This window comes from Herpailurus yagouaroundi, unplaced genomic scaffold (genome assembly GCF_014898765.1).
Source record: "Herpailurus yagouaroundi ecotype Mexico unplaced genomic scaffold, PumYag 203, whole genome shotgun sequence".
Lineage (NCBI taxonomy): Eukaryota > Metazoa > Chordata > Mammalia > Carnivora > Felidae > Herpailurus > Herpailurus yagouaroundi.
In genome coordinates, this window is record NW_024412434.1 from 25,527,080 (window position 1) to 25,552,470 (window position 25,391).

Consider the following 25,391-nt stretch of genomic DNA (forward strand, 5'->3'; position numbering starts at 1 on the left):
ACATCTTAAGAGAGAGACATGGAGGGGCACCTGGGGCTTAGTCAGTTGAGTGTCCAACATCTGCTCAGGTCATGATCTCATGGTTTGTGGTCTTGAGGCCCTCATCAGGTTCTCTGCTGTCTGCATGGAGCCCACTTTGGATCCTTTGTCTCTCTGTACCTTCCCAGCATGTGCACTTGCTCGCTCTCTCTCTGTCTCGCTCTCAAAAATGAAAAACTAAAACATTAAAAAAGATGTAGATATAGATGCATTATCTACCTGGGTGGTAGGTAGATAACCTACCTACCTACCTAATGAGGGTGGGCATCCCTCATTAAACTTTTGAGGAAAATGAAACTCTTCGGGGTTAAGAAGGTTCAGACGCCTCCCTAACATTTACTTCTGCACTGGGCACTTTGTACCTAATTGACATCACTCACATTACCAGGCAAAAAGGGCAGTGTTACTTAATTTAAATCTGGGGTTCTACAAAGACAAAGATTCATTTAAACACACAAGGGATTCGTACTGTTCTTAAACACAGTTGTGTAATCTCTGGAGATCTGCCTTAGTCTGATAAATACATCACATCAGTACTGCAATGATGAGGCTATTAATAGAGTTTCTATATATTTCATTTTCACATTTGTATTTCCTCAGAGCTGTTCTGAAATTTGATGATAGCCCTCTCTGTGGGGGATGGGTGCTGATATTTTTATGTTGATGAAAATATAAAGCATTATGGAAGTATTCCTTGAATATGGAATCATATGCTCTCATGTTAAGAGGATTGATTATAAATACTTATTTCTTTGTCCATATCCTTAATAGTAGTATAAATAATAAAATGTAAATAGTATATGATACAAAAATATTATTGCCTGTAGTCTGAATAATAAATGTGGAAGGAGAGTCAATAAAATTCATTGAATACTTTCTGTATGCCAGGTATTATACTGGGTGCTTTTACTTGTTATCATATTTATTTGTCTCTGTGAGGACAGCATTTTTACTTATAGTCTATATTTTATTTTATTTTATCTTATTTTTTTAATTTTTAAATTTTATTTAAATCCAAGTTAGTTAACATATAGTGTATTAATGATTTCATGAGAGAATTTAGTGATTAATCACTTACATGTAACCCCCAGTATTCTTCCCAACAAGTGCCCTCCTAAATGCCCATCACCCATTTAGTCAACCCCCCCCCAACACACTGCCAGCAACCCTCAGTTTGTTCTCTAGATTTAAGACTGTTATGTTTTGCCTCCCTCTCTCTTTTTATCTTATTTTTCCTTCCCTTCCCGTATGGTCGTCTGAGTGCAATCATATGATATTTGTCTTTCTCTGACTGACTTATTTTGCTGTCATAATAAACTCTAGTTCTATCCACGTTGTTGCAAATGTCAAGATTTCATTTTTTTTTTTAAGTTTACGTACTTTGAGAGATAGAGCAGGCGGAGGAGGGCAGTGACAGAGGGAGAGAGAGAACCCCAAGCAGGCATCAGGCTCTCAGAATAGAGCCTGACACAGGGCTCAATCTCACAATTGTTAAGATCATGACATGAGCCAAAAATGAGACCAACTGAGCCAGCCAGGTACCCCAAGATTTCATTCTTTTTGAAAGAATATTTGAATATTTTAAAATCTATTCTTGTCACCATGTCTTCCATTAATTCCTGATACGTTATTAATCTTAAGCTGGAAGTTTGTACTCTTCAGTCTATATCTTAGATACACACACAGAAAGAAGGAGATAGAACCTTTAAGAAACCTTCTTGGCCCTGGTTTCATACTTCACTAGTGGAATTGCCTTTAACTTAAATGTGAATGCATTATTGTTTGACCCCAATTACTATATTTTCTCTACTTTATCATCTTTACTAAAATATATTTCAATGTGACACAGGTAAAAAAAAAAAAAAAAGTAAAACACAAAAGTGTTTTTCCTAGTCTTCTATCAGAAGGAAGATGTTATTATGCTGGGAAAGCCAAGGTTCTTCTCGCTGTCACAGACGGAAGATGGGAAATGTCCTATGAGAAAGAACCTTCCCAACAGATATTTTAATGTAGTGGGAATGCTATATTAGTGACATGAAGATACTTTCATTTGTAATAATTCGCACGAAAAGGTAGTGTGAATGGAAGCTCTGGTGAGCCCCTGGCTGATACACCTGAGGCAATTGGCAAACAGATAGGAAAGACTAGAGTATTTCTTTACATTGCACACCATCCTACAAATGAAAAGGTTTGAGGAATGACTCCACATCAATTCTTGTTTTATTAATGGCATAATATCCCTTTTCTTTGTTTTCACCATTATTGACACATTTTGTTTGCTTTTAGTAAGCTTCTTTTTTCTATTCTGAATCTTCTGTTATTGTTTCTTTGCATATATTTTGAGCTCTCTATAAAGTGCATGGTTTATTTTAGTAGTTTACAAAAAGGTTATTATATGCAGTCTTCTGAATCTTTATCATATGATATCATCAAATATTCATAGTTGTGCCTTTTATTTATGTTTACTGGTGTATAGTATTCCATTGGGTGAACATTCTATGGTTCGTTCGTCTACTCCTTATTAAAAGGCATTTGGGTTTTTCCAGTATGTTGTTATTATGAAAAATCCTGCTGTGAGCATTTCTTGCACTGTTTTTCTGGCCTACTTTCATGAAAGTTTCTATTGAGTATAAATCTAGAAGTGGAATTATTGGGGCATACGATATGTGAATGTTCAACTTTATAAGAGAGTGCCAATTTTAAAAAGTGTTTGCTAACAGGGGCACCTGGGTGACTCAGTCGGTTAGGTGTCTGACTTTGGCTCAGGTCACGATCTCACAGTTTGTGAGTTCGAGCCCCACGTCAGGCTCTGTGCTGACAGCTCAGAGCCTGGAGCCAGCTTCAGATTCTGTGTATCCTTCTCTCTCAGCCCCTCCCCTGCTCATGCACTCACTTCTCTCTCAAAAATAAACAATAAAAAAATTTTTTTAAAAAGTGTTTGCTAATATATATCATGCTCATAAATATCATAGAGAACCTATAAATTCATATCTGAACTCAATCTTCTGGGAATTAATAAATTTCATGGAACATGTGATGATGTATGAGAAACTTACTTTCCACATAGCCATTTTTTAATGGGTTTCTGAGTTTTGGCTTTTTATTTCTTTGAAATAGCTCTTTAAATAGCTACTACTTTGAGAATGATTGAATTCTAGTTTATCTTATAAAAATTTTCTGGAATAGAGAAGACAGATTGTTCCCATTATTCTATCAGTAGTAAAATAATATTATAAATAGATCATAGTGAGAACTATTATTTGAAAAAGGCTTGATTAATGTTTGGATACATAATTAATAATTATGAGCTTGTATGTTGGTGATACACAATCTCTTTTACATGTTCATAGTCGACAATCACTTTTAACCTATAACAGAATAATCTATTCATAGGTAATTTCTCATACAACAGTGACATCAACAGACTTCCAAAATATGTAAAACTTAAAGTCACGCCTGCTAATATCTGTTATTCCTAATGAATTCAGTATTTTCAGTAATAATTCAAAACATTTTTTCTAGTTTCATGTGCTTTAAAAAATTTGTTGAACAAATTTCCTATTTCTTTGTTTTCATTACCCATTTAAAAAGTAAGAAAAAAATAAGGTAAAGATTATCTTTCAGCATGAGATTAGAAAAATCTCTCTAGTTGTGTAAGAATTGGCAACACCAGTGGATCTTTAGCCATGGTCAGATTTGAATTTGGTCTCCACACAAAAACCGCAACTGAGTTTTTGCCTGAATGCCACCCTCAATTCATTTATGTTTCAGGTTCCAGACACTAGACTGTCACAGGTTATTACATGACACCATTGAAGGAGGTAAAATACAGTTATGATAGAAACATAATGTTTATATTAGGCAAGAAATAACAGCTAACATTTAGCTAATACAACAGCTAGTATTTACAGCATACTTAATGTGTCCCACAGTTTTTAAAGTGCTTTATATGGATTAAGTAGTTTAATTTTTCACAAACTCTGTTTATGGTTAGGATATACTGAGGCATGGTTTCTGAGGCTCTTCATTTCTTCTACCCCAGAGTTGCTGAACTTCTTGAATTTGAAAACTTATCTTCCTAATTGGGAACATTTTGGGTCATTACTTATAATGTGCTTTCTGCCTCATTTTGTCTTTTTGGAGCTTCAATTACATATATGTTCATCCTTTTTAATATTTCCCCACAATTCCTTGATACTCATTTTTCTCAACCTTTTAACTCTCTTTTTCATATTGAATAATTTATGTTGCTTTATATTCAGGCTTTCTGTCATATTTATTCTGCTGCTAAGCCCATCTAAACATTTTTATTTCCATTATTGTATTTTTAGCTTTAAAATTTATACTTTATTATTCTTATAGTTTCTATTTTAATTTTGGTAGTTATATGTTTTTAAGTACTTCTGACCCCAACATCTGTTTCATGTCATTGTCATTCTCTGTTGATTTTACTTTCTTTTGCAAATGAGTTTCATTATTTTATTCTTTGTGTGTCAAGACATTTTTGGGTAGTGTGCTAGACATTATGGTATCAGGTTATAAAGTCTCAAGATTCTATTACATTCCTCTAAGGAGTATTGATTTATTTCTTTCAGCATGAAATTAACTTGAATAGACTCAAATATTTTTTTGTAAACAGTGAGTCAGTTTTAAGTTTTTCAGTCCTAGTGTGAAAGTAGTCTCCCTTCTTCTTCTCCTCCAATGATAATTTAATCTTGACATGTGACTAAAGCTTAAGACAACTTTGCTTTGAAGTTACTCTAATTTTCTGTAGAGGCAGATACAATCCAAGTATCTTCATGAATATGTTGCTTAGATATTTGACTTCTGGAAAAGTCACACTGGCCTTAACAAATGCATGTTGTCAGTAGTAGGTTGTAAGTAAATATTGTCAACATAGACATCGACATAAAATATCTCATTCATATGGGAAAAGACAGCCTCATTAACAATTAGCTTTTGCTAGAGCTTTTCAAATTATGTGGGCTAGAAACACTGAATTAAAATGAGCCATAGGATACAAGCTTCTTAACAGCGTTTTGTTTTAGCTGTAAAGAACTTAAAGCTATATGTGCACGTGTATTTACTTCATAGTGCTAAATTCTTACTTCAGACCATTATTCCTACAAATAGTGCCTAGAAAAGTCATGTAATTAAATTCTGAGGTCTCCTGGGTGGCTCAGTTGGTTTAGCATCCTGCTTTGTCTCAGGTCATGATCTCACGGTTTATGAGTTTGAGCCCCATGTCAGGCTCTGTGCTAACAGCTCAGGTCCTGGAGCCTGCTTTGGATTTTACATCTCTGTCTCTCTCTGCCCCTACCCCGCTCATGTTCTGTCTCTCTTGCTCTCAAAAATAAATAAACGTTAAAAAAAATTTGATGGGACTCATAAGAGAGCTACAAAGTTACAAAAGCCAAGATACCAGAGCAACAAAGCATTTTGATGTAAACTGGACCTGTATTGCTCTTCTCTTTGAGATATTTGCAGATACAGAAGAGGCATAGATTTGAGAGGCTGAAAAACTCAAGTGAATGCAGTGACCAAGAGGCTGAGAAGTTTGAGCAGTCTTCTTTGGCTGTGGAGATGAAAATTTGAGTTCAGGGCTAACAAGATAGACAGGACATAAGAGGCAAAGATCCCAGATAAAAAGGGATTTCAAAGGTAGGATCGATAAGTGGTGCTGTTTTTATTTTCATTTTTATTATTATTTCATTATAACAACTGAGAAGTGAGTATACTTATTATATTTACTACTGTAGAGGTATATTGAAATATCAAGCTATAATGATTGAATTTGTTATTTCCCCTATAAGTTTTTTCAGTTCATGTATATTGACACTATCTGGTGAAGTACATATACATTTATATATTTTTTGTATTACTGATTGTATTACCCCTCTCTCACTAAGAAATACCTCTGTCTCTAATAATACTCATTTTCTTAAAATTTATTTTGTCTGATATTATAGCCACTCCAGGTCTTGATGATTATTATTTTCACACTGTCTTTTTCTGTCCATTTACTTCAACCTGATTTGTATCTTTGAATGTAATCTACATGTTTTATAGTCATATATAGTTAGATACTATTTTTTAATCTCCTGCCTTCTCTTTGGATGTCTTTTTTTTTGAGTTTTTAGTCCATTTGTATTAAGTAATTATTGATGTATTTGAATTTGCAGAGGCCATTTTGCTATCTGCTTTCTATGTATCTTATATATATTTTCTCTTTATGTCTTTTTAATGGTTTCTATTGTATTACAATATTTTAGTATTTCATTATATCTCCTCTATTTTAATTTTATACTTTTCAGCTTCATTTTTGTATGTTGAGATTCTGAGATGCACCTCTAACTCATCACAATCTGCTTCAAGTTAGTAATGATTTGATTCTCTCTTTTTTAAGTATTTATTTTGAAAGAGAGAGAGCATATGAGGAAGGGGCAGAGAGAGAGAGGGATAGAGAGAATCCCAAGAGAGAATTTCTGCTGACATCGCAGTGACGAACTTGGGGCTTAATTTCACAAACCGTGAGATCATGACCTGAGCAAAACCAAGAATCAGGTACATAACCAACTGAGCCACCCAGTCACCCATAACTTAATTCTCTTAAAATATAACATCACTGAATCAGTTTATCTCTACTTTTACTATCCCTCAGCTTGTGCTAATAATGAATATATTACTTCTATATACTTTACAAACCCAACAATGCAGCATTATAATTTTTCTTTAAACTACCATATGGTTTTAAAAAGATTAATGGGATGCCTGGGTGGCTCAGTTGGTTAAACATCTGACTTCAGCTTAGGTCATGATCTCATAGTTTGTGAGTTTGAGCCCCACATTGGGCTCTGCACTGACAGTGTGGAGCCTGCCAAGGATTCTGTCTCTTTCCCCCTCTCTCTGCTCCTCTTGCTCTCTCTCTAAAATAAAAAACAAAAACAAAAAAACAAAACACTTAAAAAAGATTAAGATGCATATACTCACAGTCATTGACATTTTTATTTAGCCATGTATTTGCCATTTCTTGTATCCTTCATTCTTTCCTATAGGATTGAAGGGTTTCCTTTAGCATTTATTGTTATGCAAGTATGCTAGCAGTAAATTATCTGTTTGTGTATATGTAGACATGTCTTTAATTTACTTTAAATTTTAAATAAATTTATCTTAAAATTGTATTTTAAAATTTATTGTCAACTTACCTAACATACAGTGTATACAGTGTGTTCTTGGCTTTGGGAGTAGATTCCCGTGATTTATCACTTACACACTGAAAACACCCAGTGCTCATCCCAACAAGTGCCCTCCTCAGTGCCCACCATCCATTTTCCTTGCCCCCCCACCCCCATCAACCATCATTTTGTTCTTTGTATTTAAGTGTTTCTTATGGTTTGCCTCCTTCTGTGTTACTAAATTTTTCCTTTACTTCCCCCTGGGTATTCTGTTAATTTTCTAAAATTCCACATATGAGTGAAAACATATATCTGTCTTTCTCTGACTTATTTTACTTAGCATATTACCCTCCAGTTCCATCCACATTGTTGCAAATGGCAAGATTTCATTCTTTTTCATCGCTGAGTAGTATTCCGTGTGTGTGTGTGTGTGTGTGTGTGTGTGTGTGTGTGTGTTCATCAGTTGATGGACATTTGGGCCCTTTCCTTAATTTGGCTATTGTTCATAGCACTGCTATAAATATTGGGGTACATGTTCCCCTATGAATCTTTACTCTGTATCCTTTGGATAAATTCCTAGTAGTGCTATTGCTGAGTCGTAGGGTAATTCTATTTTTAATTTTTTGAGAAACCTCCACACTGTTTTCCAGAGTGGCTGCACCAGTTTGCTTCTCACCAACAGTGCAAGAGGGTTTCCATTTCTCCACATCCTCACCAACATTTGTTCTTTCCTGAGTTGTTAATTTTAGCCACTGTAACCAGTGTGAGGTAATATCTCTATGTGGTTTTCATCGAAAGGCCCACAGCTAATATCGTCCTCAATGGGGAAAAACTGAGAGCTTTCTCCCTGAGATCAGGAACACGACAAAGATGTTTACTCTCACCACTTTTGTTTAACATAGTGTTGGAAGTCCTAGCCTTGGCAATCAGACAACAAAATGAAATTAAATGCATCCAAGCTGGCGAAGAAGTTGAACTTTCACTTTTTACAGATGACATGATACTTTACATGGAAAACCCAAAAGATTCCACCAAAAACCTGCTAGAACTGATACATGAATTCAGCAAAGTTGCAGGATATAAAATCAACATACAGAAATAGGTTACATTTCTATGCACCAAAATTGAAGCAACAGAAAGAGATATCACAGAATCAATCCTATTTACAATGGCACCAAGATCCATATAATACCCAGGAGTAAACCTAAACAAAGAGGTAAAGGATCTGTCCTCCATTATTCTGTACCCTGTCCTCCATTATTTCTGATGAAAAAATCTTGTTTCTCTCAAGGTTCTCTCTTTGCGTTTTATCAGGTTGACTACAATTGGTGTATGTATGGTTCTCGTTGGGTGTATCCTTCTTGGAGTATGTGAGCATATTGGATCTACTAATCAATTTTTCCAGAAAATTTGAGTAGTTAGATGTTCTTTCTGAAGTATTTTCCTTTAAAATTTTTTTTTTCAACGTTTATTTATTTTTGGGACAGAGAGAGACAGAGCATGAACGGGGGAGGGGCAGAGACAGAGGGAGACACAGAATCGGAAACAGGCTCCAGGCTCTGAGCCATCAGCCCAGAGCCTGACACGGGGCTCGAACTCACGGACCGCGAGATCGTGACCTGGCTGAAGTCGGACGCTTAACCGACTGCGCCACCCAGGCGCCCCAGTATTTTCCTTTTAAATGTCCCTTTCATTCTGGAATTCCCATTACACATATTTAAAAAAAATTAACATTGTCACATTAGTTTTTGAGAATCTGCTCACCTGTCTTCATATCATTTCCTTTCTTCTTTGGATTAGATCATTGCCATTGATTTATCTTAAAGTTTGCCATTTTTTTTCTTCTGCTATTTAAAAATCTCTTCTTGGGGAACCTGGGTGGTTTAGTCAGTTAAAAGTCCACCTTCGGCTCAGGTCATGGTCTCATGGTTTGTGAGTTCAGAGTTTGGAGCTGCTTCAGATTCTGTGTGTGCGCCTCTCTCTCTCTCTGCCCCTTACCCACTTGTCCTCTGTTTCTCTTTCATACATAAACATTTGAAAAAAGTGAAAAAAAATATCTTCTTAAACTAATGTACAATAGTATTTTAGTGACTTCATGATTCACCTCTAAAATTTCAAATGTTTTATAGATGTCATTGTAATGCTATGATTCGTAATTTACTAAGTCGGTTAGACTATTTGTATTTAATTCTTTGAAAATATTTACTTTTCCTTCTTTAACATTGTTATATTAGCCACTGTTAAATTGTCTTTTGATAAATTCAGTATCTGGATTCATTTGAGGTCAATTTCTGTTGACCAATTTTTAGTAGAGTAGGAGTCATACTTTCATATGTTTGTATGTTTAGTAATTTTTGGTTGAAAATTGAGCATTTTAGATCATATCTTATAAGAAATCAGAATTTTATTTTTGTTCTTCTAAAGTTGTTAGGGGTTTTTTTTGTTGTTTTTCTATTTTGTTTTAGTGACATGGGCCTAACCCTTAAATTCTGTCTCCTTCATCATATGCAATTGCAGGTGTCTATGCTGAGTTTGTTTGTATTTTTATTACTTTTATTCTGTATATTTAGGGTCTCATCTGAATTTTAGTGGACACAAAATAATTGGGGCAGAGATTGTGCTTAAATACCTCAACCCTGCAAAACTTCCAATCTCTGCCAAGCAAACTATATGTAAGCTGAGTAAGAAACTCTAATGTGAAGCCATTTCTGAAGTGTCCTTTGCTACTATTTCTTGCATCTCCCTGGCACCTACATAATTCAGCTTTTATACGATTTCCCCATTAAATTTCTCGCTGGTCAGCTGCTCATCCTGAACCAGGACCACAATTGTGGTCTAGCCAAGCTGTCTATTTTTCCTACCCATTAAACTGAAATTGCTTTGTGAGTAAAATATAACAATGTTAATAATTAAACCAGAAAAATAAACAAAACCTGAAACTATATTGATCAAAAAGATGATTGAGTGCCTATTAAGAGTTCGTGTTTTATAGTAGAGGAGCAAAGAACAGAACTCTTATTTTAACATATAAAAGTCAAACAGGAACCCTGAGACTTTGGTACAAAATTGCTTTCAACTAATCACTATAAAATAAAGGGTGTTTGTGTGTGTGTGTGTGTGTGTGTGTGTGTGTGTGTGTGTGTGCATGCGCGTGTGTGCATGTGTGCACATACACATAAAGATACAGATATATAAGGACAAAGTCTTTTTTGAGATCTTTTCATTTTTGAACATTCTTGTCTTATGCCTTTCTACTCTTGATTTTGTTACCTTTTTAGCCAGTATTTTTATGGTATCCCTGACCTAAATGGATTTAAGTAAACAAAACTTGCACTATTTGAGTGTATGTCATTTAAGGAATGTTTTTGTATACATAAAATAATATCATACATTATGAAATTTTTTATCTTACTATTTTTAGTTACCAGTTAAATTTCAGTTTTAAAAAGTGCTATCTAATGGCCACTGTGTCTGTAGTTTATTAGTGAAATGTGGGATTATTCCCTGGGAACTTCCGATAGGAATCTGTATTTTGATCTGATAGGATCTCTCATAGACTGTGTAGTCTGTACTTTCAGCAGCAGTTATAACCTGATTCTCCTCAGAGTTATTGAAGCCATGAATTCAGTGATTTAGGATGGGAGGAAAAAAAGAAAAAAAAAAAAAGATCAAAATAATGGCAAGCTCCACCTGTAGAAATATTCTCATTCCATATTTGCCATCTCAGTTTTCTTGTTAATGAAGCTTCTCTGCCTGGAGAAGGAAGAAAAGGTAATATCTTCAAAAAGTTTTTCTCTTATAACTATTGATATATTCTTTTAATTTTTTCCTTTTAAAGATATAAAGACATTACTATATACAATCAATCCAATAATTTGTTTCTATCATTATGATGTTTTATTTATGGGAAATAAAAGGCCATCTGGTCTACTATTCAGCATATCCTTAGGAGTAAAACGTGTATGTGAAGCCTGGAAATGAGCCTTGGAAAATTTGATACCACTAATTCTGTTTTATAAATGAAAATACTTTGGGGCGCCTGGGTGGCGCAGTCGGTTAAGCGTCCGACTTCAGCCAGGTCACGATCTCGCGATCCGTGAGTTCGAGCCCCGCGTCGGGCTCTAGGCTGATGGCTCAGAGCCTGGAGCCTGTTTCCGATTCTGTGTCTCCCTCTGTCTCTGCCCCTCCCCCGTTCATGCTCTGTCTCTCTCTGTCCCAAAAATAAATAAACGTTGAAAAAAAATTTTTTTAAAAATAAAATAAAATAAATGAAAATACTTTAAAAACTCCAATTCAACCGGCATTGTCCAAAAATATAATGCCTTTTTCTCTTTTAATGAGCATAAAAAAGAATATAAACTGAGGAAAAAAACACTTTTCCCTCTGGTTATGCATGTAGAAATGAAAATTAAATTAAGCGATCCTACAGTGCTATCATTTGGTACTTGGGAGAATCTCAACAGTTGATATATGTCAGTGTTTAGGCAGCGCAGTCATCTGTCACAAAATGATTAACGCAGCTGAAAATTCTCCCATTTTAATGACACAACATCAAAAATATGTTGTAGGGAACTTGTTTAAAGTAGAACATGTAGCAGTCTCACAAATCTAGTCTCTTTAAGTCCCCAAAACAACTCCAAATTGAAATAAGTTTCAACAAAGATTCTCTGGGGAAAAGTACTAGCAAGCTCATGTATTGTTACAAGACCAGCCCTCACCTGTCATTCACGTACACATCTTCTGCATTACAGTGGCATAGATTCAATAGAAGAAGAATTGATTATAGCTAGCCATTTGGTTCAACGATCTGCTGTATTGATTGGAGATACAGTTGTATCTCCTATAGCATGATGGTCATGTTTAAAATTTTAAATTGCAAGGGTAAACACAAGTATGAAACAAAGAAGTGTATCTCATGTACAGTGAAGTTGTGAAAAATAAGATGTGAAAATCTGTTTTCAATATAAAGCAATTTAAATTTAATTCTGAGTTTTATGTTTAGGAATCATTATACTACCAATCTATAAAAACACACCTCCATAACATTAGTACCCCTTCCAGGTGTGTTACAGCACATCCTTAAATATGAACTGTGTTATACTTGGGTCTTTAGGTGCACATCATTCTTGTTAATATTGATTCAAGGGGCGCCTGGGTGGCGCAGTCGGTTAAGCGTCCGGCTTCAACCAGGTCACGATCTTGCGGTCCATGAGTTCGAGCCCCGTGTCAGGCTCTGGGCTGATGGCTCGGAGCCTGGAGCCTGTTTCAGATTCTGTGTCTCCCTCTCTCTCTGCCCCTCCCCCGTTCATGTTCTGTCTCTCTCTGTCCCAAAAATAAATAAACGTTGAAAAAAAAATTAAAAAAAAATTTTTTTAAAAAAAATATTGATTCAAGTTTTGCTCTCCATGCTCTATGTACAGGTTTAAGTTTGTCATACATTTAGCTATCATTAGCAATGCACAATAACCTGCAGAGGTTCACTAAGTTAATAAGTCAATATTCACATCCTAAATTTTATTTCCCTGATGTAAGAAATTACTTAGTTTTCTTGTGAAAGGAGCTGTACAGATGGTCTCAACTGTCTTTATATCTGTGGAAATTTTATCATCTCTTGTGACATTTCTTGGGAAGTTGAATTAGTTATTTTAGTATGTATTTACATGCAAGATAAATATAAATAAAACAGATACATATTTATAAATATATATTTACAACTATGTTTCTACATGACATTTTTACTTTTCTGCATATGTGGAACTCAGAGTTTTTAGATTTGTATTTTTTGAACTGAGATATTCTAGCTCTGCTGTAATGGTCATTTCGAAAAAAGATTTGAAATTTTCCAGTAATATCCTACTTTAAATCTATAAGATTGTGGACTACTTATTTATAAAATTCTAACATGTATGTGTAAAAGTCAAAAGCTTAGTTATTCTTATTACATAGAGATGGGCATATAAACTATCACTTTTATTTACTTTGAAATATTTTGGTATTATGAGATTTTTAGAGAAGAGTGACAGGACATAATTTTGATTAAACAGAAGTTAAATTTCTAGAGAACAAAGACATTTTATCACACAAAGAGGTATCATTAAAAAGTTCCACTCTATACTTGATAGGCCTTCAATAAATGTCACAGAATTAAAGACATAATATAATGATGTGTCATTAAAAAAAAACATAAGTAGTACTTCTTTGAAATTAAGAACTTCTGCTCCATGAAAGACTCTATTAAGAGAATGAGAAGGCAAGTACAGACTAGGAGAAAATACTTGCAAAAAATGTATGTGATAAAATACTTGTATCCAGAATATACAAAGAACACTTAGCACTGAGAATTAGCACACCATTAAATTAAAAAGTGTGTGAAAAATCTGAAGAGATCCCTCAATAGAGAAGATACACAGGTGGCAATAGCATATGAAATTATGCTTAAAATCATATGTCATTAGTGAATTGCAAATTGAAACAACAAAGATATATCATTATACATCTATTAAAATGGCTAAAATCCAAAACACTGACAACATCGAGTATTGGGGAATGAAGAAAAATAGGGAATCTTATTTATTGCTAGTGGGGATACAAAATGACACAGATACTTAGAAAAAGTTTGGCAGTTTCTTTTTTTACAAAGCTAAACCTGGTATTACCATATGATCCAGGAATTGCACTCCTAGGTATTGACTCAAATGAGTTGATAATTTATGTCTGCACATGATTTTTATAGCATCTTTATTCATAATAACCAAACCTAGAAACACCTGAGGTTTCTTCAAAAAAAAAAAAAAAGTGAATAAGTAAACTGTGGTACATGCAAAAAATGGAATATTATTCAGTGATTAAAAGAAATGAGCTACCAAGTCAAGGAAAAGTATGGGTGAACTTTAAATGCATATTTCTCAGTTCAGAAGTAGTGTCAAAATCTTTATGCTATATGATTTCATTTACATGACATTCTAGAGCAGGCAAAACCGTAGTCACTAACAAGTTTAGCAGCTTCATGCAGTTCATGTAGTGGAGTAAAAAGTTCCATAGGTAAATAAAAAGTTTTTGTTTTTAAGGAAGTGAAACTATTTTCTGTGATATGATAATGGCAGATAAATGGTGCTGCAGTTGTCACAACTCATAGAATATTTCAGCACAAAAAGTCAATCTTAACCTCAATAAAACTAAAAAACAACATACGGAATGGAAGGAGCTATTTACAAATGACATATCTGATAAAAGGTTAGTAGCAAAATCTATAAAGAAGTTATCAAACTCGACACTCCCAAAATAATAATCCGGTGAAGAAATGGGCAGAAGACATGAACAGACAGTTTTCCAAAAAGACGTTAGAATGCTAACAGACTCATGAAAAGATGCTCATCATCACTCATCGTCAGGGAAATACAAATCAAAACCACAATTAAATACCACCTCACACCTGCCAGAATGGCGAAAATTAACAACACATAAAACAACAGATGTATTTGAGGATGCAAACAGGTGGAACCCTCTTACACTGTTGGTGGGAATGCAAATTGGTGCAGCCACTTTGGAGAACAAACAGTATGGAGGCTCCTCAAAAAGTTAAAAATAGAACTACCCTAGGACCCAGCAATTGCACTACTAGGTATTTACCCAAAGGATAAAAAAATTCTGATTTGAAGGGGCACAGGCACCCCAATGTTTATAGCAGCACTATCAATGATAGCCAATTTATAGAAAGAGCTCAAATGTCCATCAACTGGTAAATGGATTACGAATATGTGGTGTGTGTGTGTGCGTGTGTGTATACATACATACACATATACATACACTATATATATATATAGGAGTGTGTGTGTGTGTGTGTATATATATATATACACACACACACATAGGAATATATATATAGGACATATTCATATACACATATATACACATATATATACATATAGGAATATATATATAATATATAGGAATATATATAGGAATATATATAATATATAGGAATATATATATAGGAATATATATAATATATAGGAATATATATATAATATATAGGAATATATATAGGAATATATATATAATGGAATATATATAGTATATATACATATGGAATATTAGTCATCAAAAAGAATGAAATTTTGACATTTGCAATGACATGGATAGAACTACAGTGTATTCTGTTAAGTGAAATAAGTCAGAGAAAGAAATACCGTATGATTTCACTCATGTTGAGTTTAAGAAACAAAATAGATGAACATAGGGGAAGAGAACAAAAGAGAGAGAGAGGGAAGCTCTCTTAACTGTAGAGAACAAACAGGATTGATGGAGGGAGGTGGGCAGGGGATGTGCTAAATGGGTGATGGGTGTTAAGGAGGACACTTTTTGTGATTAATCACTAAATTGTGCACCTGAAACTAATTTTACCATATATGTTAACTAACTAGAATTTCATAAAAACCTGAAATAAAAATATTATTGTAAATTGGTGTTAGATTACAAACCAAAGTATAAAATAAATATTCATGAGTCCATATTGTTATACATAAATGAACAGGTATATGGGGAAAAAGAGAAATCTGTGCATCAGAGTTCCATATAATTTACATAGACACTCTGTCCTCCAGGAGAGAGGGAGCCTACTTCCCCACTTCTTCAGTTTGAGTTGTGTATAGTGACTTCCTTCCAAAGAGGGCGCTATGGGGAGAAGGAAAGAGAAATCTGGGAAACACTACTTTTGTCAGATAATCAAGGTCAATTTCAACACTAATAATTCATGTTTAGAGAATGCATCTCTGATATGATAAAAATGGCCCTTCACCTTTGTGTTCTTCCTCCACAAAATTCAGAAACAAAGTCTAATCATGAGATACAGGATCAGGAAATTTTCAATAGAAATTAGCCTACAAAATAAAAATAGAAATAGCCTACAAAATACCTGATCAGTACCCCTCAAAATCATCAAGGTTGTCAACAAATAGGGAAATTTCTATCAATAGAAATAGCCTACAAAGTACCTGATCAGTACCCCTTAAAATTATCAAGGTTGTCAAAAAATAAGGAAATCCTGACAAACTGTCACAATTAATCAAGAAAACGATGCTGAGGAGGGCATGCTAAATAATTGGAATCTGTTGTCTTGGGTGGGTCCCTGGAACAAAACACGGTAGTATATAAAGCAAACTAACAAAGAAAATAAGGAAATATGAATGTTGTATGGACTTTAGTTAATAATAGCATGTCAATATTGTATTAAATGTACTATACTATTCTAAGATAACAATAGAGGCAACCAGGTGAAGGACTATATGGCAACTCCCTATACTGTCTTATTTTTCCTGTAAATCTAAAACTATTTTAAAAAATGAAATATTCTTTTAAAAACATACAATTTCATTTGAATGATCTTTACCTAAATATATTGTTTGGGTTAGAGCATTTTTCCCCCAGTATTTTAATATGTAATCTATTGTTTTCTGATGTCCAATGTTTTGGAGAAGAAGGCAGTCTTAATTCATATGATTCTCTCCCTACATATAATATGTCTTCCTCCCACCCTAACTTCCTGACTGCTTCTAAGGTCTTTATGTTTGTTTGCAATTATTTGAGTATAATGTTCTGAGATGTGATTTTTAATGGTATCTACCTTTCGTTGGTTTGCAGAGTCTGAGATCTGCAGGTTGATATTTCAAGGATATATTCAGCCTTTATTTTTTTTAATAGTATTATATGTCTCCTTGTCTCTCTTCTTTTGGGATTCAAATTAATTAAGTTAGACCACTTAATTTTGTATTATTGTATTATAGGTCATTAAGCCTACGTTTTACTTCTCTCTTGTTTAGATTGATTACCTTAAAGTTTACTGATCCCTTTTTATTCTCCAATCTGCTATTAATATCATTATATATTATACACATATTATATATATATATATATATACACACACACATACATACACACACACAGAGTGCCTCATATATGCACATATATGTGTGTGTATATATAAACATCAGATATATATGTATATATGTGTGTATATGTATATATGTATATACATATATACATATACACACATATATACATATATATATATATCAGACCAGATTGCATTTTTCACATCTACAATTTTCCCTTCTTAATTATTTTAATATTTACATTTCTGTGTTGGGAAATATGTTCACTTATTTTGATTGTCTTTATTTTTATAGTAGCTGCTTTGACTTTTAACTGTTTGTCAATTGCTTTTTCCCTTAATCTTGAATAACATTTTCTTTTTTGCATCTTTAACCATTTCTGGTTGATAAACTAGATCTCATAGAAGATATGTGGTAAAAATTATGAATTCCATTTTTATCCTCTGAAGAATATCACTTTTCTTTTAAGAGACACTTAAGTTACTAGTTGATCACTTAAGGATCAAAGTAAAGTTTGGGTTTATTCTTTGTCAAAATCAGTTTTGCTTTCTTCCAAGGGCATAGTTTTCACTGCTAAGACATAGTCCTTTTTTGGATTTTAATTGAAAGCCCAAATGCTTACTGAGACTCTCTAAACAATTTAAATTGTCCTCTGTTGAGGTAGACAGCAATTTTAATACCAACTCAGTTTTATCAGTCTTCTGGCTATTACATACTGTGAAAGTACCTGGATTACCTCAACACATGGTAAATTCACAAATTAACCAAGGACTTGAGGGAGATTTATTTGCCAATTTTACAAATTTATCTATGGGGCTTATTCCTTTTGAATATTTTCTCCTTTAGATTCCAAATGCTATCATAGAGTAGTTCTGACCTCTCTTCTTTGGTACCTCAATTCATGAAAATAATTCAGTTCTTTGTTAGAGGTAACCACTTTGAAATGTACAAATCAGATAATAGCTTTGGGATAAGCTGTAGAACCTTGTCATTCTCTTTTTAGAGGGCCATTTCTTGTGTTCTGCATGCTTTTGGTCATTTTATTACGAATTTTTTTCTGTAATATTTTACAGTTGCTATCCATAGGATGTTTATTTTGATATAAGGTCTCTCTCATTTCTGAAACCATAACCCCCTTCTTCCACTTTTATAGCTTCATTTTTTCCATTTCTTTTTGAATCTCTACAACACCCCCCACTCAGCCTCTTTCCCTGTTACTTTGTCTCTAATTTCCTCGACTCTATCTGCTAGTCTCCCTGTTAACCTCCTCCCTTGCAGGTTCATCTGGTTAATTAAGCCATTTAATTTTTTACTTTATTATGTTTTTATTTCTAAAACTTTTAATTCTATTTTTCAACTATAATTCTTTATTTTATCTTTGTCTTTGTAATACTTTCATACATTTAGTTTTTATTTCTTTAAGCATATTACTTATGCTTAATTTATCTATTGAGTATAATCTAATAATTTGTTGTAACATATCAGATTATATATAATTCTGAGATTATGTTCTTGAAATTACATATATATAATGAAATTATATATAATAAAATTATATATGTATACATATAGAGAGTGAGAGCACACGCATGAGAAAGAGAGCTTAGATTGTTGAAATTACATGCTTGTGATCTAGGCTCAAATTATGTTTCCTCCAGAAATTATTTATTTGTCAAGTCCATGGTCCATATATTTGCCCAATCCATGGATCACCACCAATCCAGACAAAGTAAATGATTTTTTTCATGTATATTTTGGAAAAAAAACAGTAGTGTAAATTTCAGCCACATCCCTGGGGTGAATACACATGTTTTTCCCTCCATCCAAATGAAAATCAAAATCAGTTACATATTCCTGACATTTTTGTACCCAAGGACAAGTTTTTCTTTCTTCTCTAATTCAATCATTAAAATTATTGTTTTTCAGTTATTTTGATGCTGTGATTATGATTTGCCTCTTACTTTTCATGGTATTCCAGGCTTTTTCTCCTATCTTGTGTGCATACATTGATGATGATGACTATTATTATTATTCATAGATTATTATTTATTATTAAATAAAGCCATTCACTGCTTTGTTCCTCCATGAATACAAGCATTTTTATAACTTATGATCTCCAACATCTCCCTCAATTTCTTACCAGACTAACAATATGTGTAACTAGTTAGAAATATATACATACTGTGGTGCCTGGCTGGCTCAGTTGGCTAAGCATCTGACTCTTGATTTTGACTCAGCTCATGATCTCAGGATTCATGAATTTGAGCCTCACATAGGGCTCTGCACTGACAGTGTGGAGTCTGCTTGGGATTCTCTGTCTCTGTCTCTCTCTCTCTCTCTCTCTCTCAGCCCCTCCCCTGCTGATGCACATGTGCACATGCTCTCTCTCTCTCAAAATAAATAAAAAAGTAAAAAAAAAAAAAAAGAGAAACATATACATACTATATGAGTGTGTACACATACACACACACACACACACACACACACATTTGTGTTCTGTACAAGAAACACTTCTGAAATAATTCCCCTCCACTAAGTTTGCCAAACATAGAAGTCCTCAAAAATAAAGATTTATGGAATCTGGTTTAATTTTTATAATTTTAGAGACATTGACTTAATACTAATTAGATGAAATGCTGATTTATTTAAAAAATAACACTCGGGGCGCCTGGGTGGCGCAGTCGGTTAAGCGTCCGACTTCAGCCAGGTCACGATCTCGCGGTCCGTGAGTTCGAGCCCCGCGTCAGGCTCTGGGCTGATGGCTCAGAGCCTGGAGCCTGTTTCCGATTCTGTGTCTCCCTCTCTCTCTGCCCCTCCCCCATTCATGCTCTGTCTCTCTCTGTCCCAAAAATAAGTAAACGTTGAAAAAAAAATTTAAAAAATAACACTCAAATTCCTGTATTTTTCCAGCCAATACATGCTAAGAACTTCTTATTGCAAGGAATTGTCTGGAGATCATATAGTAGAGATAAGAAAAACACTGTATTTAATAAGGCTTACTGTCTAAAGACTATGTGAATATAATTGTGATAAATCTAGCAAAGGTAAGGTATAGGGAGAGAAAAAAAACCGAAGCGGATCAAGGAAATAAAGTACTGTTTAAGCTGAGATGTGAAGCCTGATAGATGTTAATCTTTCAAACAGAGGGAAGGTTTTGATTTATACAGAAGAAACAATGTGTAAAGCTGTTGAGTCTGGTAGAAACTGAAAAAATTTAAGACATCCCCACCTGTGGGAAACGTGGTGGGAGATGAGAATAAAGAGATAAGTAAGAGGCAGATCATTCATTTGTTGCTACTGCCGATTTTAATTATTTTGAACTTTAACCCTCATCCATATAATCATTTATTTATTCAGTCAGTCAGTTATTGATTTAGTAATTCAGTATTTACTATGGCTTTAGTGTCAGGTCACACTTTGGGAAATGAAGTGACAATGGTCAATAAGATTGAGAGTTTTTGCCATGAGAGAAATGAGAATTTAGTGAAGAAAGACAGACTCCATACATGTAAACAAAGGAGTAGGATACGTTTCAACTGCAACTTTCCTTCTGGTCCCATTTGCTTTGCCTAAAGGGAAATCTTTCCACTACAGAATTTGTGTAACTGTGGATTTGTTTTATAACTAAAAGATGATGAATAGAGTTGAGTGCTATCTTCACGGTCATTGTTGGTATATTCCCGCACAGTTGTGCCAGCAGTTTATGTCTGGCCTCGTTTCTGATTGGTTCATACCAATGCCCTACTGGTTGTTAAAATTTTCAAATAGTACCCATGTCAGTGCCACAAGGTGAACGTTAACAGCATTTCAGTAGCTCGACTAGAAGCCTATTGCAGTGGGCCACAGGAGAGATTATGGAGTTTAGGTGAGGATGTTTGTTGTAAATGCATGAGCAGTGAGCAGGTTTCAGCACTAATTAGGAAGGACAGTCAATAAAACTTGATGACAGACTAAATATCAAGTAGATGGGAAACACAGGTAATATAAGCTTGTGTTAGGATGGCATTGGACTGGCACTTACACAGGTAATTAGTGGTACTAGAGACACAGTTGTTTTGGTGGAGAAGGTGTATTGTTTTTAAGTGCTTATAGTATATCTAGTGAAGCCCTCTATTAAATATTTAGGTACAGAGAGAGGTCTGAATTTGAGATTGTTAAATAAAATAGTCAAACATTGAAGCTGTAAGAAAAGATAAAATTTCGCAGGGAGCGAATATGAAATAAGAGAAGGATGCCTAGAAGAAGACTTAAAGAAATTGTATTTAAAAAGTTAGGTAAGAAAGAAGTGCCAAGATAGAATTGAGAAGAAAGAAGGTGAAGGAAGCTGTGGTGGCATAGAGCCGAAGAAATAGAAGTTTTTAAGAAATAAAGGGGGGTCACCTGTTTAACTTGGAGAGCGTGGAGAAGAACCAGAAAACATAAGGATTTATTTTTTTAATTCTTCCTACAAAAAAAAAAAAAAAATTAGCATCTGAAACAGTGAAAGCACTCCTTTGGGTTCCGGTAATGTTTATATTAGTTATTGTTATATTATATTATCTGTTCGTGTCCTCAGTATACTAAGCAAGAATGATAAGTAAGCAGGTGTTTGTATACAGTGTAATAAATTATTACCAATATTACTGAAAAATGTCTGTCATTAAGAACTACAGAATATCAGCTTAAGATCTTCAGCAGAGCTGTCTAGCACAATTGTATCACATTTCATTTTATTGTTTTTCCAAAGTATTAGCCTGTAAAGGACTAAAAAATCCCTAATATTTTTTTTCATTTTGCTTTTAACCTTATTTTTCATAATTATCTAGCATAACATTTCACATCTGTTAGAGATAGCATCCTTCAAATGCCTTGGTTTAATCTATAGGGGAAACGTACATTTAGAATCAACTGATTTTAAATGAGGATAGTTAGTATGTTTATTATCTTTGCTCGCTAAGGGAAGAATGTGGTTTTAAGTGAGGCCAAGAGACTCAGTTGCAATATTAAGAACTGTAAGTTGCTTGAAAGAAGACTGTGCCTTCTTTCATAAACTGGCATTAATTTCTAAGCTTGTACATGATCAGAGTGCAAATAAAATTCTTACTGAAAATGTATATATTGGTATACAAAATGGGAAATTATGGGTCTTCCCCAATGAAGCTATTATTTCTAGGTATGGCAAACTACTATATTAATAAAAAACCTATTGGGGCGCCTGGGTGGCTCGTCGGTTAAGCGTCCGACTTCGGCTCAGGTCATGATCTCACAGTCTGTGGGTTCGAGCTCCTCATCGGGGGCTGTGCTGTGCTGTGCTGACAGCTCAGAGCCTGGAGCCTGCTTCCAATTCTGTGTCTCCCTCTCTCTCTGGCCCTCCCCTGCTCATGTTCTGTCTCTCTCTGTCACAAAAATAAATAAAAACATTAAAAAAAAACCTATTTCATCTCAAACTAATAAATAATCATATATTATACTAGTTTCTCTATTATTTGACCACATAAGACTTTATATTAATTGAATGTCATAATTTTTTCTGGTACATACCCTATTACAACTATAACTTCATTTGTTACTGAAATAACATTAAATAAGTTTCTCTTTGAAAATGGTAATTCATTGTATAGTCCTTTAATGTTAATAAATTTAAATTACAGGTTTCAGGTATTTGTCAGTGATCCATGGAAAGCCCATTATATAATAATTTGTAATTTGGGGGAAACACAAACGTGAGTAGAAAAAGCTTTCTATACGGAGTTGGGGAGCAAGTCATGGGGCAAACGATCTTACATTGACATTTCAAAATTACTTACCTTGTTGCTTAATTATCTATGAATATGAAGCTGTTGCTTGAAAGAAATACACTGTTAGATTTTATAATAGAAATTATCACTCAGGAAAGGTTGTATAAATTTGGAATTTGTGAAGCTCTCCAGACTTTTATTCTTACAAAGGTCAAATATGGCCTAGTATGGGAATTAATCATATTTAGGAGAAGTGCAGGGAAAAAAGAAAGTGGAAAATACAAATTAAAATGATCCATTTGACGGGGCGCCTGGGTGGCGCAGTCGGTTAAGCGTCCGACTTCAGCCAGGTCACGATCTCGCGGTCCGTGAGTTCGAGCCCCGCGTCGGGCTCTGGGCGGATGGCTCAGAGCCTGGAGCCTGTTTCCAATTCTGTGTCTCCCTCTCTCTCTGTCCCTCCCCCATTCATGCTCTGTCTCTCTCTGTCCCAAAAATAAATAAAAACGTTGAAAAAAAATTAAAAAAAAAATAAAATGATCCATTTGATAGGAAAGAAACGGTATGAAAGCAAGATATGTTTTTAGCCAGTGTAACGAACACACCTGTTTTTTTTTTTGTTGTTCGTTTGTTTTTGCTCTTGTTTTTTTTTTTTTTTTAAGCCAGACTCTTGCTAATAATAATCACCACTTTGAATGAACAGAACTGATAATGCTGAGGTTACTAACTTTTTTTTTTAAACCTACAATACTCACAGCTTGGAACACTGGAAAACCTTGTGCGGTGGTAGCTTGTGGTTTGTAAGAAAAGTAAAGAGAAATTTGTTTACGATTGTGAAAAGACAATTCTTATATGGGGAGTACACTCTTCATATTGCTTTTTATTATCTCGTTAAATACCTAGTATTTTCTTATATTCTGTCTTCTTGTCTAGTTATTTGACTTATTTGGAATGTATAGAGGAACTAAGGTATTATTAGACTTAGAGCATTCATTTTATACATTATTTGATGTATTGGTGAACATCAAAACAAATCTCAGTTTTCTTTTTGCTTTCTTCATTGGTTTCTTTTTGATTCTCGCTCATTTTTTGCCGTTTCCTCCTGTACAACAAGAATGCTAGTGTGTGTCCTAGCCTAGAGCACAATAATGATAATAAATAGGATGAAATGTTAAGTCAAGTTGAGACAAAGAAACGTAGAGCAACATTCTTCATAAAATCAGGTAACTTCAAATGTTGAGAACAAATTTAACTGAAAAGATGCCTCAGCAAGAATGCACAGCTTGAGCATTTTGTTACCTTCTGTGTGAGTGGACACGTACCAGTGGCTGACCAAAGTTTAAACCCTAAGTAGATCAGGATGCCAGCATGGCTGGAAGAAACTGTCCCTGGGTGCATCCTAAAAAGAGCTAAGATTTCACATTGAGTGTACCACTAAGAGGAAAACAACCAAAAGAGATGCTCCTACCCGGCACTATGTCTGTTTTGGGTATTTGATAGCTTAGTGTACAAACAGGGTGTTGGGAATTACTAGCATTTTACCTCATTACTGGTACTTGGAAAGAGAAAGGAACAGAAGCTTTCCTCATAGGAGACGAGACACGAAAGGTGTGTTTCCATTGTTTTATGCCTCTGGACGTGGAGCCTTCACTCCACTGTCGTATCCTACGAGAGCACAGAGGTCATCTGAGCAGAGGGAAAGGGCATTGCTGCAGTTGGGGCTCTCTCTCTGTTAGAGATTTGGGTTTCGCTATAAAAGTTACCTCCTTTATCTAGTGCAGTTTCTTTTTTTTTTTTTTTTAATTTTTAATGTTTATTTATTTTTGAGACAGAGAGAGACAGAGCGTGAACAGGGGAGGGGCAGAGAGAGAGGGAGACACAGAATCGGAAACAGGCTCCAGGCTCTGAGCTGTCAGCACAGAGCCTGACGCGGGGCTCGAATTCACAGACCGTGAGATCATGACCTGAGCCGAAGTCGGACGCTTAACCGACCAAGCCACCCCGGCGCCCCTATCTAGTGCAGTTTCTGACCTCTGTAGACCATGTAGGCTTGGGTCACTGGACAGCAAACAGAGTCAGCAAAGCCAAGAGCATCCCCTCTGTAGCCGTGTTGGAATTTAACATTTAGGTGAATCTGAGAAATTCAAAAGTGGAGCAGACAGGACCCAGGAAATGCATGCATAAAATGCCTTACTTGACAGTCTTTCTCTGCCAAAAGATGAGCCCAGAAAAATAATGGTGGCCCGCCTAACTTTCCCAGTTTGAGAAGTTACATCAGATTGTGCAGTGACTGGGAAAGATGGATGGGACAATGTGAAATAGTCTATCATCCCCCTTCTGCTCTTCCTCAATAGAAAATGGACCAGATAGTTATACAGAACAGAACTGTGGGTAGCATAAGGTTTTGCTGACTGCTTCTTGAAATCCCAACATTTCTGCTGTTAATAAGAATGAATCCTTAAAGAGAATTCTTACCTGACAAGTCAGGGAAGGTTAAGAGCTGCTGACTTAGTTCTAATTCTGTAACATCTTTTAAGATATAACATTTTGTTACTTGATGTGGACTGAGTACA